This window comes from Theropithecus gelada, chromosome 5 (assembly GCF_003255815.1).
Source record: "Theropithecus gelada isolate Dixy chromosome 5, Tgel_1.0, whole genome shotgun sequence".
Lineage (NCBI taxonomy): Eukaryota > Metazoa > Chordata > Mammalia > Primates > Cercopithecidae > Theropithecus > Theropithecus gelada.
The window spans coordinates 161,177,361-161,195,285 of record NC_037672.1 but is presented as its reverse complement, the minus strand read 5'-3'; the positions used below and the strand labels follow the sequence as shown (position 1 = coordinate 161,195,285).

The 17,925-nt window shown below is 36.2% G+C and overlaps 1 protein-coding gene and 2 pseudogenes across 2 annotated transcripts in view; 2 read left to right on the top strand and 1 right to left on the bottom strand.

Moving 5' to 3' along the window:
- Positions 1 to 2,305, top strand: part of LOC112624391 — a 37,224-nt pseudogene extending 34,919 nt beyond the window's left edge.
- MARCH1 (membrane associated ring-CH-type finger 1) overlaps positions 1 to 17,925 on the top strand; it is an 826,141-nt gene that overhangs the window by 177,129 nt on the left and 631,087 nt on the right. The window lies entirely within an intron of this gene.
- LOC112624389 lies at positions 8,828 to 12,750 on the bottom strand (annotated as a pseudogene). Its single transcript, XR_003119393.1, has 2 exons — positions 12,703 to 12,750; positions 8,828 to 10,769 (listed from the first exon to the last, which is right to left on the bottom strand). The product of XR_003119393.1 is annotated as an endoplasmic reticulum chaperone BiP pseudogene (transcript).

Below are 17,925 nucleotides of genomic sequence, written 5' to 3'. Positions count from 1 at the left end.
ATACCACTCTTCTGCTTTAAGTGTTTTATTTCCTTACCAATATACTCCATAACTTCTTCCTGCCTCTGCAACCATATTTCACACCACTTTTGCCGCTTACACTCTAAGATACAGTCATATGGAACATTTTATAGTTCATAATATCTACTGCATTCTCTCACTTTTGGGTTTTGGTGTAGATTATGTCCTCTGACTGGAACTCTCCCTCCACCATCTCCTTAGCTTAGACAATGCCTCTTCATCCTTCAAATTATCCAAATGTAACGACGTTTTCTTGGGCAGGCTTTCCTGATCTCCAAATCAAGGTCAACTCCCTAAGCTCCTTGGCTCCCATACTGAAACAACTTCTTATGTAATTCTCATAAACAATAGCATATTTTTTTGCATGTTTTTCTTCCCTATAAATTGCAAATTCCAGCAGAGCTGCTATATTTTCATTTCTTCCTGAGTGTTTTCCCACAAATTCTATAGCCTGTGAAAAGATTGTTTTAGGGAAATATTATTTTTTAATATACCATATTTAGTCAATGTAGGATATATGACTAGTACCTGCTGAAAACCATCTCGTGATCCTTGTGTAAGAACTAATTAACACTAGACATATTATTTTCCTTGCTCACTAAAAATATAAATGTCTCAGAAAGTAGAAAATTATTCCTCTCTAAATAAACATACATGCCATTCAAATTTTATTCCTCTACCATTTGCCATATCTGAACCTAGTTAGATACTTTGGTTTTAGTTATAATCTGATAGAACAGATACAACCAAGATCACATTGTGAGTCAGAAGTGGAAAATTAATAATTCATTATGATACCAATAAAAGATAGATTCAGCTTTTTACAGGATTTTTTTTTTTTTTTGGCATTTTATTCTTTCATTTGAGGGGAACTCTCACCAAATATGTCTTTCATGGTTCACTGTGTTATTTACTATCTGTGATGCATATTCTCAGGTTACTTTAAACCTAATCTATAGATTCAAAGATATCCTGTGTCAGGTCTCTAAAAGTAAAAAGAAAAATGGGTACTTGTGAAGGCTGATTCACAATTAGTAGTGTAGACAGGAGTGCCTTGTGTATTCACAAATTATCAACCAGAGAATCAGATAAGATTTCCTTTAGTCACACACACCTACCTTCTTACTAGGAAGATCTACCTACTTGAAAAATTGTTCTGCTTGACCCAAGTTACTTATCAATCCCTTTATTATAATATTTGTAAGTATTGGGGCTCGAGAACCGAGCGGAGCTGGTTGAGACTTCAAAGCCCTAAAACGTGTGACCATGGGTTCGGGGTTTATGGATTGAATTCCGCCGGCGCAGGAGCCTCTGCAGAGAGCGAGCTCGAGACATTGGAGATAGGCAGAAGGATTCATTTAGCGCTGCGCAACAGGGCGCCCTCTGATGTGAAATAACTTGTCCTGGACAGCAGTTGGTCGAATGAAGGCAAACTCGAAGGCCTCACAGATGACTTCGAAGAACTGGAATTCTTAAGTACAATCAACGTAGGCCTCGCCTCAATCTCAAACTTACCAAAGTTAAACTAACTTAAGAAGCTTGAACTAAGAGTCTCGGGGGGCCTGGAAGTATTGGCAGAAAAGTGTCCAAACCTCACATATCTAAATTTAAGTGGCAACAAAATTAAAGACCTCAGCACAATAAAGCCACTGAAAAAGTTAGAAAACCTCAAGAGCTTAGACCTTTTCAATTGCGAGGTAACCAACCTGAACGATTCCCGAGAAAACGTGTTCAAGCTCCTCTCACAACTCACATATCTCGACGGCTATGACCGGGACGACAAAGAGGCCCCTGACTCGGATGCTGAGGGCTACGTGGAAGGCCTGGATGTGAGGAGGAAGAGGAGGATGAGGAGCAGTATGATGAAGATGCTCAGGTAGTGGAAGATGAGGAGGACAAGGATGAGGAGGAGGAAGGTGAAGAGGAGGACGTGAGTGGAGAGGAGGAGGAGGATGAAGAAGGTTATAACGATGGAGAGAGAGATGAGGAGGAAGATGAAGAAGAGTTTGGTGAAGAAGAAAGGGGTCAGAAGCGAAAACGAGAACCTGAAGATGAGGGAGAAGATGATAACTAAGTAGAATAACCTATTCTGAAAAATTCCTATTGTGATTTGCCTGTTTTTACTCATATCCCCTCCCCCCCATCCAATCCTGTGCCCTGAAACTTATTTTTTTCTGATTGTAACGTTGCTGTGGGAACAAGAGGGGAAAAGTGTACTGGGGGTTGTGAGGAGAGGAAGGGCAGGAGGGGGTGGACTAAAATACTGTTTTTACTGCCAAAAAAATAACAATATTTGTAAATATTAACTGGGATACTAGCTTTGTAGAATGATTTCTATTAATTATTCTCTCTTTTTTTTTTTAACACATTCTCTTAAGTATAGTCCTTTCAGTCCAAGGAAAAGACACTGCAATCCACTTATTAATGCTTGCTACTATGTTCAAGTAAAATAAGCTCCATGATTAAAAGAAAGAGGGGAAAGAAAATATTTACAACGAAAATGTTGCTAAAAATTTAAAACAGATTACAGTAAATGTATTGTTAAAGCAAATTCTGTTTTTTAAATTTATTACTAAGAAAATAATTTGTTGTAAAGCAAATTTTTGGAAAAATAATAATGCACTTTATACTTGATTTTATATATTAAACAATGATGTATAAGCTTCAAATATCTCAGAACTTTATTTTAATAGCATGTTGCAAATTATTTAAATCATGCAAAATCATTGCAAATAAATAATAAAGCATACCTCGGGACATTATGAATGTAGTTACTTTGGTAAAACAGTTTGAAAAATATATATTGTACCTTAGAGACTGTGAATCTATAAATTTTTTATTTAAAAGCTGAGTAAAAATGCATTGAGACAAATAACTATCATTGTACATTGAAAGATACAACCAGCGATAATTCAAATAACTGGAATGAAACTAATAGTAACATAATTAAAAACTAATAAAGAGCAGTGATTAAATGCTATCATCAATAATACCTTTATCAGTCAAGGCATTCATGAATATAATGATTGCTAGAAAACTGCAGCATTTCAAGTATATTTATGTTGAATTTTTAGCATTAATTGTGGTCTTTGTTTTTAGTATAGATTTGGAGACCTCAATACATTATAGTAATAAAGTAGTTATTAGTATCACTTTTTTAGTTCTAATAACTTTCTTAACTAATACCATGTATAAAAATAAAAGCATATAGAATTTCAGTAAAGACAAAAAATGATTTATAATTTTAGATTAATTCAAAACCCAGTAAGAGTAAACTCTAAGGTGTCCAACAAGCTAGGGACCATATATGAAGTGTCAATGGCTTACCTTTGTAGAACTTTATTGCTGGTCTGTATGATCTTCCTGGTCTGTTTTAGTTAGAAATTCCCTTATTTTATAGATCATGAAAGTGAGACTATCAGGGTTTCAATTCTAGGTCCCAAGCACAATCCAGGGAGTCACAGAGCTAGAATGAGGGCACAGACAGTAATCCAGGGTGCCTTCTTTATTTATTTATTTATTTTATTTTATTATTATTATTTTTTATTGTTATACTTTATGTTCTAGGGTACATGTGCACAACGTGCAGGTCCCTTCTAATGTACAACATGAGAATAACTTTCTATTTTCATTTGTCTGAGAAATTGTTGGTATAAAAAGATTCTAGAGAATTTGAGGTATATATCTTACTTAGTTTGATTATATTTTACCCAATAGCTTTGTTTAAAATATTTATAATATCCTAATATCACACTTCCCATTAACGTAAGAAATAAATTTTCTCTTTTTAATCCTTTTTTATAGTACCATAGAATTCTGAGATCTTACATGTAAAATTGCATTTGGAAAAATATTCTCCTTTTGTTTATTTGGTAAACATATGAATGCTGGTTACAAGAAAAAAAAATTTCTAGGTCTTTTAGAGGGAATACGAAGATTTGGTAAAGAATAAATCATGTCCTCAAAGAACTTAGAGCTAATGAGTGACTATAAAATAAAAATAAAAGACATGGATGATGCTGGAAACCATCATTCTCAGCAGACCAACACAAGGACAGAAAACCAAACACATCACATGTGCTCACTCATAAGTAGGAGTTGAAACATGAGAACACATGGACACAGGGAGGGGAACATCACACACTTGGGCCTGTTGGGGGATAGGGGACTAGGAGAAGCTTAGCATTAGTAGAAATACCTAATGTAGATGACGGGTTGATGGGTGCAGCAAACCTCCATGGCACATGTATACCTATGTAACAAACCTGCACTTTCTGTACATGTACCCCAGAACTTAAAGTATAATAAAAATAATAATAATTTTACTTTTCATACTAAGTGAAGTTTTCAGGTGTCTATAATGATGTGTTAGACGTTAGCATAACACAATTAATTTTAGAATTTCTGAAATATTAAATTTTTGAATGTTATTATTTGATATCAAATAGTTAACACCATGCTTTTCTCGCTTTTGAAAATCCATTAAATGCATCATAGAACTTGACCTTAACATTTTGGTATTAGTCAGTGCTATCCTGCTAAATTTTATTGTAAAATGACAGCATACAATTAAGAGATGCAGGCTGTGAGTGTGAAAAGTTAATTAACTGCAAGATTTTGACAGACACCAGGTAATTAAACACTAAAATGAAAATAGTGTTTTGAAAAAAAATTAATTATGTTTTATTTTATATTACGATGGTAAGAAATGTGAAATGGGATGTTTTCCATTAGCTGGATTTGTTCGTCCATCATGATTGTTCTCGCATTATGCTCCCAGTGAAGTCATCGTGCCTTTCCCACCTGCCGTGCCCTTAATCTGTTTCTTAAAGTAATTTTAGAAATTAGAATACTGCTGTGGCATTAAAGTTTAATACTTTGTTGGCACTATAGGCAGAAAAAGCTAAAAGAAAAAAATCCACACAATTAAAATTAAAATTATGTTTCTTACCTTTCTCTCTTTTCACAGAAAAAGAAATGGAGCTTGTGTGTAATGTAGTCATGAGGACAAAATTTTAATTTATGATTCACTATAATGCAGTGGGAGTATTATACCTTATTGTGTCTCTACCTCAGTTTCCTGATATTCTTATGTGGTGATGATTCTGGTCGACATTACCCACTTTTGAGAGAGATAGCTCATTTTTGCTAATCTTGAACCATAGTCATCAAGACCTTTAAAATGAGTTTTAGACTAGAATGTGCTAAAAGCCCTAGAACATTAAAGCCACTTACTAATAACTTCTAACCACAGAAACGAAACTTCTTAGGGTAAGTTAACAAAAGCCAATTGCTTCTTATGGAGACACCTTGTTTACTACAAGAGTCTTTGGAAATTATGTGACAAACATTGGACTACTGGTCTGAAATTTATAGATCTTTGCAGCATTCTAGTTGACAGATGCAGGGTGATTTTGGACAGCATTTGTTCATTTACCCATTCATTTTTTAAATGTTTCTTATGTCATAATAATTATTCTAGCACCGAAGATGAAATAATGAGCAGACTAGGAAACTGCCCTCATAGAACATCCACTGGATTGTCAATGCCCGGGCAGCCAGCAGCCACATTGACATGTGAAGTGTATTCCACTTACTCAATTGAACAAATCCAAGTGAAGGAGTCACTGTTACTGAAGATCCTCATTATTCCAGAAGAAGCTCTTTCATGTTCTGTGTCATGAAGCCAATACATAAAACCAAAAGTGAGAGTTCAGCAGTGCAGGCTTTAGTCCAATGGCTTCGGAATTGGAGAAGTGGGAGCATAGCTCGCAAATCAACTTCATGGCTCCTGAGAACTGGGAATTTACAGATATAGGGTATCCTTAATGAAGGTGTGGGGCATTAAGAACAAGCAGAAGAATAGTCATGCTTTTTCTTGGAAGGGGACAGAGATTTGCTTGAAATCAAGGCCAGCCCTCTTTTTTGACCTTTTTTGGCGTCTTCCAAAAGAGGTGATTAACAGTGATTGTCAAGTGTCATGGCACCAGTGGGAGTGTCATTTAGTGTGAAAATTGGATAATAATGAAGCTAGAGTCCTTCAGAGGTCAAATAAGCTGCCTAAGAGATAGCCTCTGACCACAGACATCCTGTCTCCTAAAAATAAGCAGAGTTAGAGCTGAGTAAGAATTTAGCTATGTCACACAGGCGTAGGTATTTGGCAACAAGAGCCAGGTAGGGATACAGATAAGTCACATAGGCACTGCAGTGGGTAACAGTATCCTCCCTCTAACTAGTCTCAGAAACTCAAATTGTGCCTAGAACTTTTCATAAGGAATGTTCTTCCAAAAAGTGCCTAGTAGAAGACAAAGGTCATTGGCATAGCAGCTACAAGTTCCCAGTACAGTGTTCTGAGTAATTTCTTAAGGGGAAGAGGACTTTCTGGCATGCCTAACTTGAATGTACCGCTAAAAATTTTATAAATGTTTCATACTTTCAAATTTTATGATTTATTGTTTTATTATCTTGTTTAGGGGGAAGGAATCCAGCAGAAGTAGCCCCAGGTGCTTCAAGAGTGACTGAAGTGTTTTTAATTCCTTCTTGTAATTTCCAGTATTATAACTTGTAACTTTCCACTTGAAACATTTGGACAAGTAGAACCCACTTTATTCTACACTGTCCAAAAAGTCGCAGTTAATACTTGTTGAATGATGGAAACAAGAAAGTCAAAGATAGCTAACTTTTTACTTTGCTAGTATTGGCTACCTGAATGATTGACTCTCTAATGAGGGCTCATGATGGAAGACTTTGCATCGTAATATTTACTTTGAAGCTGAACATAATTAATCATTCAGTTTGTGGTTTTAAAAGCTAAATTCTCCTAAACTTATATAAGTAAACAGTAAATCCTAAGGTAAAAATAAAGCAAGGATGTATGAATTTAAAAGAATATTGTTTTAAAATATAGTCCACAAATTCCTGGTTACAGACATTATGAACTTTTAGAGTAAAATATGAATAAATATAATCCTATACTTAGCAATTTACAAATTAAGATAATCTTTATAGAAATTCTGTTCTGTTTTTAGTAATGACTATGCTCTTACTTGTTAGGAATGTACTGCAATGTCAGTTTTCTCCCTAATATTTACTTTAGAGGTATAATTGTTCTTGAGATTTTTCTTGTCATTGGTTTATGTAGGCTTATCAAATTTTTAGTTGTCATATTTTACCATTGGTTGTGTTCTATTACTAGTTTCTCCAAATAAACTAATTACCTAAAAGCAATTCCTGAGTCATAATTACAATGATAAGAATAGAAACACAATGTTACAACACATAGGATATAGTAAATATTTATCATGAATAGAATTTGAGTAAAAATATAGGATGTGAATATGTATCTGTCAGCAAGTGTTATTGTAGAGATTTCAAAGAAATCCATTTAAAAATGGGGCAAATAAGAAATATGACTCTCAGAAAACTAGACTATATTGGATTCCAACAATCCATTTGCCTCTAGTTTTTAACATATTACTTATAAAACTTCCAAATTGTGATTTTTCAGAATAAGTGCAAAATTACATTTCCCTGTACAAACTTGATTAACTCTACAATTGTTTGTGGAGAAGGCACACAACTTTAGGGTCATCATTCAAAATTGCATTTCTCAAAGCAAAAAGAAGAATAAATAATACTATTTCCAAAAATTTTGTAGAAATAACTGCAGAGATAATTACAAATATTATACCCAGAGAGAAAACAAAATGAGTTATTGGCAACATTTCTTTGTTAAATAACAATGCGTGATGACACACTAAATTAATGACATATTCTGTAAAAGTAATTACTTTCTAATATATATTCTAACAGATACTTTATTTTATAGCTGTATTAATTAATGTGCAGAGTATGAATTTGCTCTTTGCATTTGTGCAAACACAGCATGAGGGAGGTATGCAATGGTGATTCAACTTCAGCTATATGAGGATTAAGAAAGAACAAATTTACTTTAATTAAAAGGACTTTGCATTGACTTTCAATCCATAGTCTGAGTATTGTTTACATTGCATATTGAAGAAAATGATGAAAGTTATGATTATGATCCAATCACTATCAGACAATGACATTCTTTTCAGTATGCAAAGAGATTTACAGAGTTCTGTTTATCTATCCTGAGGTCAGCTGACCATTTAGGGAATGACAATTTCCTGAGTGTTTGAAATGAAACAAACAAACAACAATAACAACAAAGAAACAACAATAAAAACAATTGCTTCTTGATACTAAAAACACAAAAAGGAGTACCATGATTTCAAGGGACATGCCCAAGTGGCTAGCTCGGTAATGTGTCCTCTGTCCTAAAAAGTCTGAAACTATTGCTTCAAGGCTGAAGGAGAAAAACTTCCTATCATGCAAATATAACAGAATTTCATATGAAGATTAAACTCAACAGTCAAAAGTTGGACATTCTCGGATACTCTTTCTAAAAATTTTTCCTTTGAGAAAGTATTTTTAGACCAGTGTAAAAGACTAAAATTTATTGGTGTCACTTAGGGCAGAAGAAACTTCCTACACCAGATGCACATGGCCTAATCGTTAAATAGAAAATTTTGAGGTGAACACATGCCATAATCTAGGTTTTTTACCCGCTTTTTAAGATGGCCAATTCTTCTGCCCCCAACCCAAAGACATGTGAGCAACTGCTAATGAAAAGCCGTAAACAGCCACTTGGGCTATAGCATTTTCAACTCCACTCTAAGGTGACGATTCCAATTACATTTTAGACTTAACTTCTCTCAATTTTTTTCTAAGGAAAGTTCCTGAGTCCAGTATTTACAATATTACAGCACTAGCAGATCTGTGTCTACAACTCATCTTTTTCTTCTGTATCCTCTTTGCCACTGGGGGAGGGCCTGCACTTCCATAGAGTTTGCTGATAATTGGCTGAATAATTTCTTCCAGATCCTTCTTCTTAGCTTTGAAGCCTTCAATGTCAGCAGCTTGATGGCTTTCCAGCCATTCAGTCTTTTCTTCTACAGCTTTTTCCATGGTCTCCTTATCTTCAAAGGAAGGTTTACCTCCCAGCTTTTCTATCTCTTCAATCTGATTCTTTACAGAATAGGCATAGCTTTCCAACTCATTTCTAGTATCAATGCACTCCTTAAACTTTTTGTCTTCCTCAGCAAACTTCTCAGCATCATTAACCATCCTTTTGATTTCTTCAGGTGTCAGGGGATTCTGGTCATTGGTAATTGTGATCTTATTTTTGTTCCCTATACCCTTGTCTTCAGCTGTGACTCAAAGAATACCATTCACATCTATCTCAAAGGTAACTTCAATCTGTGGGACCCTATGAGGAGCAGGAGGAATTCCAGTCAGATCAAACGTACCCAGAAGATGATTGTCTTTTATCAGGGGTCATTCACCTTCACAGACATTGATTGTAATGGTTGATTATCAGAAACTGTAGAAAAGATCTGAGACTTCTTGGTAGACACCACTGTGTTCCTTGGAATCAGTTTGGTCATGACACCTCCCACAGTTTCAATACCAAGTGTAAGGGGACATACATCAAGCAGCACCATGTTACCTGTATCTTGATCACCAGCGAGCACACCAGCCTGGACAGCAGCACAATGCACTGCAGCTTCATCTGGGTTTATGCCACTGGATGGTTCCTTGCTATTGAAGAACTCTTTAACCAGTTGCTGAATCTTGGGAATTCAAGTAGAGCCACCAAGAAGAACGAGTTCATCAACATCAGACTTCTTCAAATCAGAATCTTCCAACACTTTCTGGATGGGCTTCATAGTAGATTGGAACAGATCCATGTTTAGCTCTTCAAATTTGGCTGGAGTCAGGGTCTCAGAAAAGTCTTCTCCTTCACAGAAGGAGTCAATTTCAATTCTTGCTTGATGTTGAGAAGACAGGGCCTGTCCGGCCTTTTCTACCTCTCTCTGGAGTTTCTGCACAGCTCTGTTGTCTTTCCTGACATCTTTGCCAGCGTTCTTTGTGCACAGCTTGATGAAGTGTTCCATGACACACTGGTCAAAGTCTTCTCCACCCAGATGAGTATCTCCATTAGTGGCCATGACTTTGAAGACGCTATTATCAATGGTGAGAAGAGACACATTGAAGGTTCTGCCACCCAGGTGGAACACCAGGATGCCTTCTCCCCCTCCCTCTTATCCAGGCCATAAGCAATAGCAGCTGCCATAGGCTCATTGATGATCCTCATAATGTTTAGCTCAGCAATAGTTCCAATGTCTTTAGTTGCTTGGCGTTGGGCATCATTGAAATAGGCTGGTATGGTAACAACTGCATGGGTAACCTTCTTTCTCAAATAAGCCTCAGCGGTTCATTTCATTTTAGTGAGAACCATGGCAGAAATTTCTTCAGGAGCAAATGTCTTTGTTTGCCCACCTCCAACATCAACTCAAATGTATGGTTTAGTTTTCTTTTCGACTACCTTGAACGGCAAGAACTTGATGTCCTGCTGCACAGACAGGTCGTTCCAGGTGCGGCCGATGAGCCGCTTGGCGTCAAAGACCGTGTTCTCGGGGTTGGAGGTGAGCTGGTTCTTGGCGGCATCGCCGATCAGATGCTCCCCTTCAAGAGTGAAGGCCACATAGGACGGCGTGTTGCGGTTGCTCTGATTGTTGGCGATGATCTCCACGCGCAGATGCAGGACTAGGTGGTCCCCAGATTGACGCAGACCAACGTGCCCACGTCCCCCTTCTTGTCCTTCTCCTCAAACGTGCCGCACCAAGCAGCAGCAGCAACGCGGCCACCAGGGAGAGCTTCGTCTTGCCAACCAGTTAGGCAGCAGCAGGCAGGGCGTTGCAGGCAATGCAGCCACGGGCCGCAGCACAGGAGTGCAGTGTGGTTACCCACCTCTCACATTTGCGAAACACCCCAATCGGTCTTCTGTCTGTGCTATCTTGGCCAGGGTTGAGAAAGTATTTTTGTATATGTACTTGATCGTGTGTAAAAACCACAACCAAATGTGGCAAAAGCAGAGAGAAATAATTTCCTGGGACTGTAGGCAGTCAAAAGTCAGACTTGGATTCTCTGTGTTGCCCTCAGCTTTCAAGTTTTAACTGTGCCCTGCTCACTGACTTGGCATTTGAACGAGTGCTAGAAATGGCCCTTAATGGAAAATTATAAGAAAACACTCAGAATTTCTGAGCCCATGTTCAATCTGAGTATTCCGAAGGGCTTCACAGTGTTAGAAATAATTGCCATTTACAATAATTTATAGGTTTACTAGATTTTCTAAATTGAGATATAAAGAGTCAAAAAAGATGGGGAAAATAACATACAAAACAAGCTATCTGCCATCAAGGCTGAATAGACCTATGTTGGTGAAAATAGTTATAAATAATATAATTCCTATCATTGCATGAAACAATTGTGACTAGTCACTTTTAAAGGCTATACTTTATTTTTATTACTAAAAACATTGTATTGATTTCTCTTCATTTACCTACAACTGGGGTCCCTGTTGTCAAGTGCTCAAGCTGATCCTAAGCAGCAGCAAATATTGCAGGTGCAGGTGGTCCTTGCCAAGCTTCCATTGGTTGAGCCAGTGAGGAGACAACACACCCGAATGATGTAGCTGTTTATTACTCACAGCACAGCAGACAGCATGAGCTTCAAGTTCACGTCAAATCCCCATCCTCCCGGGTCCTATGGGGGCGATGTGGAGGAAGCCTGGGTAGACACTATACACATGGTGGGTCTGTGCCACAACTGAGGAGTCTTCGAAATCCCGACTTATAAGGGGACTTCAAGCAAACCTGCTCATCCTCCACTTTAGAGAGAGACATTATTCATATTTTATTGGTCGGGAAACCAATCTGCCCTCTGATTCAGAGGGAGACACTTTCTCTTTTTTTTTTTTTTTTTTTAAATTTATTTATTATTATTATACTGTAAGTTGTAGGGTACATGTGCATAACGTGCAGGTTTGTTACATATGTATACTTGTGCCTTGTTGGTGTGCTGCACCCATCAACTCGTCATTTACATCAGGTATAACTCCCAATGCAATCCCTCCCCCCGCCCCCCTCCCCATGATAGGCCCCGGTGTGTGATGTTCCCCTTCCCGAGTCCAAGTGATCTCATTGTTCAGTTCCCACCTATGAGTGAGAACATGCGGTGTTTGGTTTTCTGTTCTTGTGATAGTTTGCTAAGAATGATGGATTCCAGCTGCATCCATGTCCCTACAAAGGACACAAACTCATCCTTTTTTATGGCTGCATAGTATTCCATGGTGTATATATGCCACATTTTCTTAATCCAATCTGTCACTGATGGACATTTGGGTTGATTCCAAGTCTTTGCTATTGTGAATAGTGCTGCAATAAACATACGTGTGCATGAGGAGACACTTTCTCTATCACCCTGAAACATCTCCAGGAGAGGAGGGAGACCTAGTTTTATGACCCTGGTGCATAAGCAAATCTGCTCCCTGCCCCCACAGCAGCTTTGTAGATTTCCATGAACAAAGCTGTCAAAGTTTTTTACTTAGAGGATGGGCAGAAATATCAAATCCTTGGAGACTATCTCCCCAACACACAAGTGTACCCAGTGCCCATAAATGGCTTTGAGGGTTGAGCAAGATCAGAAGATTATGTGCATTTCATGCAAAAAAAAAAAAAAAGATTGCTTCAGCCATAGTTGAAGGCAATTGATACCATCTCAAGTCATATTGTTGTTAATAATAATAATACTTACCAATAATTGATTCACAAACATGGAAACTACTTTCGACACCTTAGACATCCTTGCTCTAGCCTAGAGCCTTTGGATACATTCCTCTCTAGTTCTGGGATTTAGTCACACACCTTCAAGGCTCTGTCCACAGGTAGCATACTTAAGAATAGCCCTTATATTATAAAGAACCTGATAATATTTAGCTAATTAAATGGTAGGAGATAAGAATAAGAACTCTTCAGGGGTCTTTAATTTAGCTCAAAACTTAAAGAGTTCTCAAATAGCGCAACATTGCCCTGAGGCATTTATTCATGTGAGCTTCTGTCACTAAGAAAGTAAAGAAAGACAGATCTGAGCAAATCTGAATTTTTAACTGAGAGTGGAAGAGCTTTTCCTCTTCACCTCAGATCATACCGTTTCTGCTTTTAAGAATGGAACAGTAGGGTCAGATAACACAAAAGACACCCTTCCAAATAGAAGCCAAAAAGATTGCACTGGCTCATAGAGGGCATCGCTGCTTGAATAAAAGTCAGTAGTAGGAAGTTAGAAGTGAGCAGTGTATTGGTTCTCAATTTTTTTACAAAATAGAATCACGTAGAGCGTGGCTAAATGATATCAATTCTTTGAGGATGACAGGTTTTTTAAAAAGGAGAGCCATACACCAAAGTAATGATTAATTGAAGCAATTTTTCTACCTTCAAGGAGATCCTGAATTTAACACATTATTCACATTGGTGACTATAGGGCTTCAGAATTACTGCATTTTCAAAGATTATTAAAACCAGAAATTGGCTGGGCACAGTGGCTTACGCCTGTAATCCCAGCACTTTGGGAGGCTGAGGCTGGCAGATCACCTGAGGTCAGGAGTTGGAGACCAGCCTGGCCAACATGGCAAAACCCCGTCTCTACTAAAAATACAAAAATTAGCTGGTTGTGGTGGCAGGTGCCTGTAGTCTCAGCTACTCTGAACGCTGAGGCAGGAAAATCACTTGAACCTGGAGGCAGCGGTTGCAGTGAGTCAAGATCACACCACTGCACTCCAGCCTAGGAAACAAAGAGCAAGACTCCATCTCAAAACAAAACAAACCAGAAATCGGCATTTGTCTTATTAAACCCTCAATACAATAATAGACTCTTGCAAAGAACTTTAAATATTGGCTTGAAATGTGTGTGTGTGTGTGTGTGTGTGTGTGTGTGTGTGTGTGACAGGTTTTAATATCTTCTACAATTTAGAAGGAATTTTAGTGTTTATTTTTTTCTGAAAATAAGTAATTTATTTTGTATAGATCATATAGGTATCTTCTTATCTCAATGAGGAAAAAAAAGTCTTTCTTTTAAACGCTCCAGAGTTTGCAGCAAATATTTTAGTTAATAGCTCTTCCTTTAGATCAACTGAGCCTCAGATGTCATGAAAACAAACATGAAGTTTAATCATAGAAATATATTGCTCTTCAACAATCCTTATGTCTGTAAGTACTTAATGTTGTCTGGCAGTATATATTATCCTATAATAAAATCTGTTTTGCTAGTGTATGGTAACATATCAGATAAAACTTACCGGACGTGTACAGGACCCAAGATTGGTTAAGTGTGGAAAGGAATTTTCCTAATGAAGTTATTGGAAATAGTGATGGCAATATTTTTGTCTTTTAAATAAAAGCTAAATTCAATCAAATATAACCATTCACTCAGATGCCTTATGTGTGCTATAATGTTTATCTGAAAATGTTAGTATTAGAGTCTTAACTAAAACTAATGTAGTATGCTAGCGCAACATACAGCAAATACAGAAATAACCATCAGAGTTGAGGTTTACTGATATTTTTGCCCATTCCCAACACCCATCCTGGGCATCAAAATGTAATTCTTCAAGAGTTCTGTGAGGAAAATAAAATGGATTTGTCTAGAATGACCTACTTTATATCATTAATGCACATTTTTAAAATTTTGTTTTGCTTTTTAAATCCTTATGTCTCGTTAAAATTGTGATTAAATATAAACAATATGAAATTTACCATCTTAATCATTTTTCATAGTTCAGTGACATTAAGTACATTCACTTAGTTGTGCCACTAGCACTACCAGCCATCCAAAGAACTCTTTTCATTTTGCTGTACCAATATTTTTAGACAACATACTCTATGTAGGTGTGGGTATTAGTATCTATTTATAATCACTAAGAATCTTGGAATTACATTTAGGCATTATGGCTAACAGACTACACGGACAGGTCTGATGAGGCTTGGGCCTTTCCTGCGTATCTCAAATGGTCAGGTTAACATTGGGAGTTGATCATTACTTTAGGGGTCATACCACCAAGGGATTTCATGTTTGATTATGTTATTGTTTAAGTATATCATTCTGTATGAGTCTTTATCAACTAATTTCTATGGAGGTTTGTTTTCTACCAATAGGCTAGGCAAACTTCTTGCTACTATTTAACTGGTGTAACCCTTTCTATTTCAGGCACAATCCATGTCCATCAGTGCAGAGTGTATCCTTTTGTGTTTTGTGTGTGAAACAATGGACATGTAATTCTTTTGGTAGAAATAATTACTTTCTCTTCAATGTGGAAGCTAAAAGTGGATAACTATTCACCAAATAGGTGATATGGAAAGGTTGAAAAGAGGTATGTGGCAAAAGCATATCTATAATATTTGAGGGAGGTACTGTTTTGTCAGTTTATTTCAAATCAAATACTGTAAATTTGTACCTATAATCAATGGGGTGAGTGAAGGGATAGAAACTGTAAATGGAAAACTGAAGACTTATATAGGGAAAAAGTTGTAAAATCTCATATTGCGGTGTTGAGCAAACCAGCTTTACACTTTATGAGTTTCTGCCACTGTTGTATTGAGAACACCTATATCTGAACCTCGGGGTTTTTAAAAAATTTCCTGTGATTTCCCATTATTGCCTCCCTCCCGCCAAGGAATTATATATTTCATACTCCAATGAAGATTCTAATCCAAGAGGCTGGCATGTTCTAAAGGGAAACCTCTTCCTGGAGCACTTTCATTCTTCTTGCCTCTTTCCTCTGCTTCCTCCTTCAGTGGACTAAGGGCCAGTAATTTTCTTTCCTACCTCTTCCTAAATGTCACTTTCCTATGATGATGTTTTTCTTTTCGTCTCTCCTAGACTTGATTAAATGTCCCTGTTATATGCTCCCATAAAATCCTGACCTTTTTGTCTCATGAATTCCATTGCACTTTATTTGAATCAGGGTTATGGTTGGCTTCTTCCTCTGCTGTATTTTACATTCCATGATGGTGGTTACCTGCTTATCTCGTCAATGCTGCATCACCCAGCACTATGCGTGGTATCTGGTATTAGCCTGGAATAATTTTGGCTCCAAAAGTTAAAAATGTATGTTTAAACAAAGCAATAAAACTTCTGGAAGAAAACGTAGGATATTTACTTATAACCACAGAGTGAGAAGGCTTTTCTGGCATTCAAGATTAAGAAAATTGAAAGAAAAGATTGATGCTTTTGACCACATAAAAATTAGAAGCTTTTACATAGCAAGAGATCTCACGAAGTCAAAAGGCAAATGACAAAATGGGGAAAAGATTTTCTACTCTTATCACAAACTAAAGATTATAAAGAAATAGACCAAATACTCAGTGGATCAAAAGTAAAGATTTGAACAGATAATTCTCAAATAGCATTTTTGATGCATTACCTTGGGAAAGTTAAAAGATCAATTATACATTCATTTGACAATAATCAGTGTGACTGTGTAGAGTGAATTGAATTGGATTGGGTAGGTGGGAATAGAGACTTGAGGTGAGTTTTTAATGTACATTGCTTTTTAACATTTTACTTTTTGAATCCTGAAGTCATATAACCTGTTAAAATTTAGTGATCAAACAATTGGAGAATGGAAAAAGTTAACGGTTGTAAAAATATAAAATACGAGGCAAGTATAAGAACTAGAACTTTTAAATATTAGGCTGAGGGAAGTTAAGGCTAAATTGGTAATAGTCTTTAAGCTTAAATGCTTCAGCTTAAAAATAAGGGATTCACACTTTGATCTCTTGGTCACTTCACATTCTGAGACTCCATCATTTGACATGAATGGTTTTTTTAAAATAAGAAGTCTTATGTCTAGATATTTTCTATCTCCATTAAGAATAGCACAAAAATGTGAACTTAAATTTTCAGAGGAAAAATATGAGGTTGGAAAACTATAAAGAATATCAAATTACTAATTTCTAATAACAGGAGTCTTCACTTGCATATATTGAGCATCGCTATGTAGCTGACTTTGGGAGCCTCTTTGTTTAATTTATAATTATTTATTTAATTTAAAATATACAATTGTAAAATATGTGTAACAGTATTTTAACTGTTTTTTCTTGCACATACATCAGATGCTTTTATAAATGTACATGTAAACACTAAAAATGTGTATATATTATATGTTATCGATACATGTATAGAAGGAAGGAAGGAAGGAAGGAAGGAAGGAAGGAGAGAGATGATATTCTTTGAAACAAATGAACGTATATTTCTCTGCAAGTTGATTTTTTCACTTACTAATATGCCTTGCTTTCTCTGATACCTATATACCTAACTTAGAAAACACATTCTGTACAACTCTTGCTTTTTAACCTTAACAAGGTCAGTTTTATTTTTGAAAATATTTTATAGAAATATTTAAAAATTGCTATATATTTATTAGTCAAGTTTAGTGATTATATATTTAAATATTTTCTAAATTATTCTATCTTTATTCACTGTATTGATCTGCGGCAGGCTCCCATTACACTATGTGGTCTAGAGAAGTGCACGGAGGTATAGAGGGAGCCAGATTATGTCTACATATTAATATCTTTATGAAAAACCTATTAGTGTTTCATAGCTATTAATTGTTTGTCAATGTAATGTTTATCTGTGTATTTCATTCATTAGTTTATGTTAATGTATTTCAGAGAAAATGAAGAGAAAAAAATACTTTTTACCTGAAGTTCTAATTGTACAGCATGAATTGTCTATTATAGGTTGTATGCATGATTGAGTCCCAAAAGAAAAAGCTGACACTGGCAAATGATTTAATTTTGTCTACATTCAGAGAATTTATAATGTGATACTAAAAATAGAATTTCAAGCAACTGTGGCATAGTCCTTAGCTAAAATACATTAACTTGAAACCAAATTTAAAAATAACAGTAGTTCATGGACTGTGTTGCCACAATATAAAAAGAAGATCATAAATCTAAGGAAGAATTATTTATAGAAAAT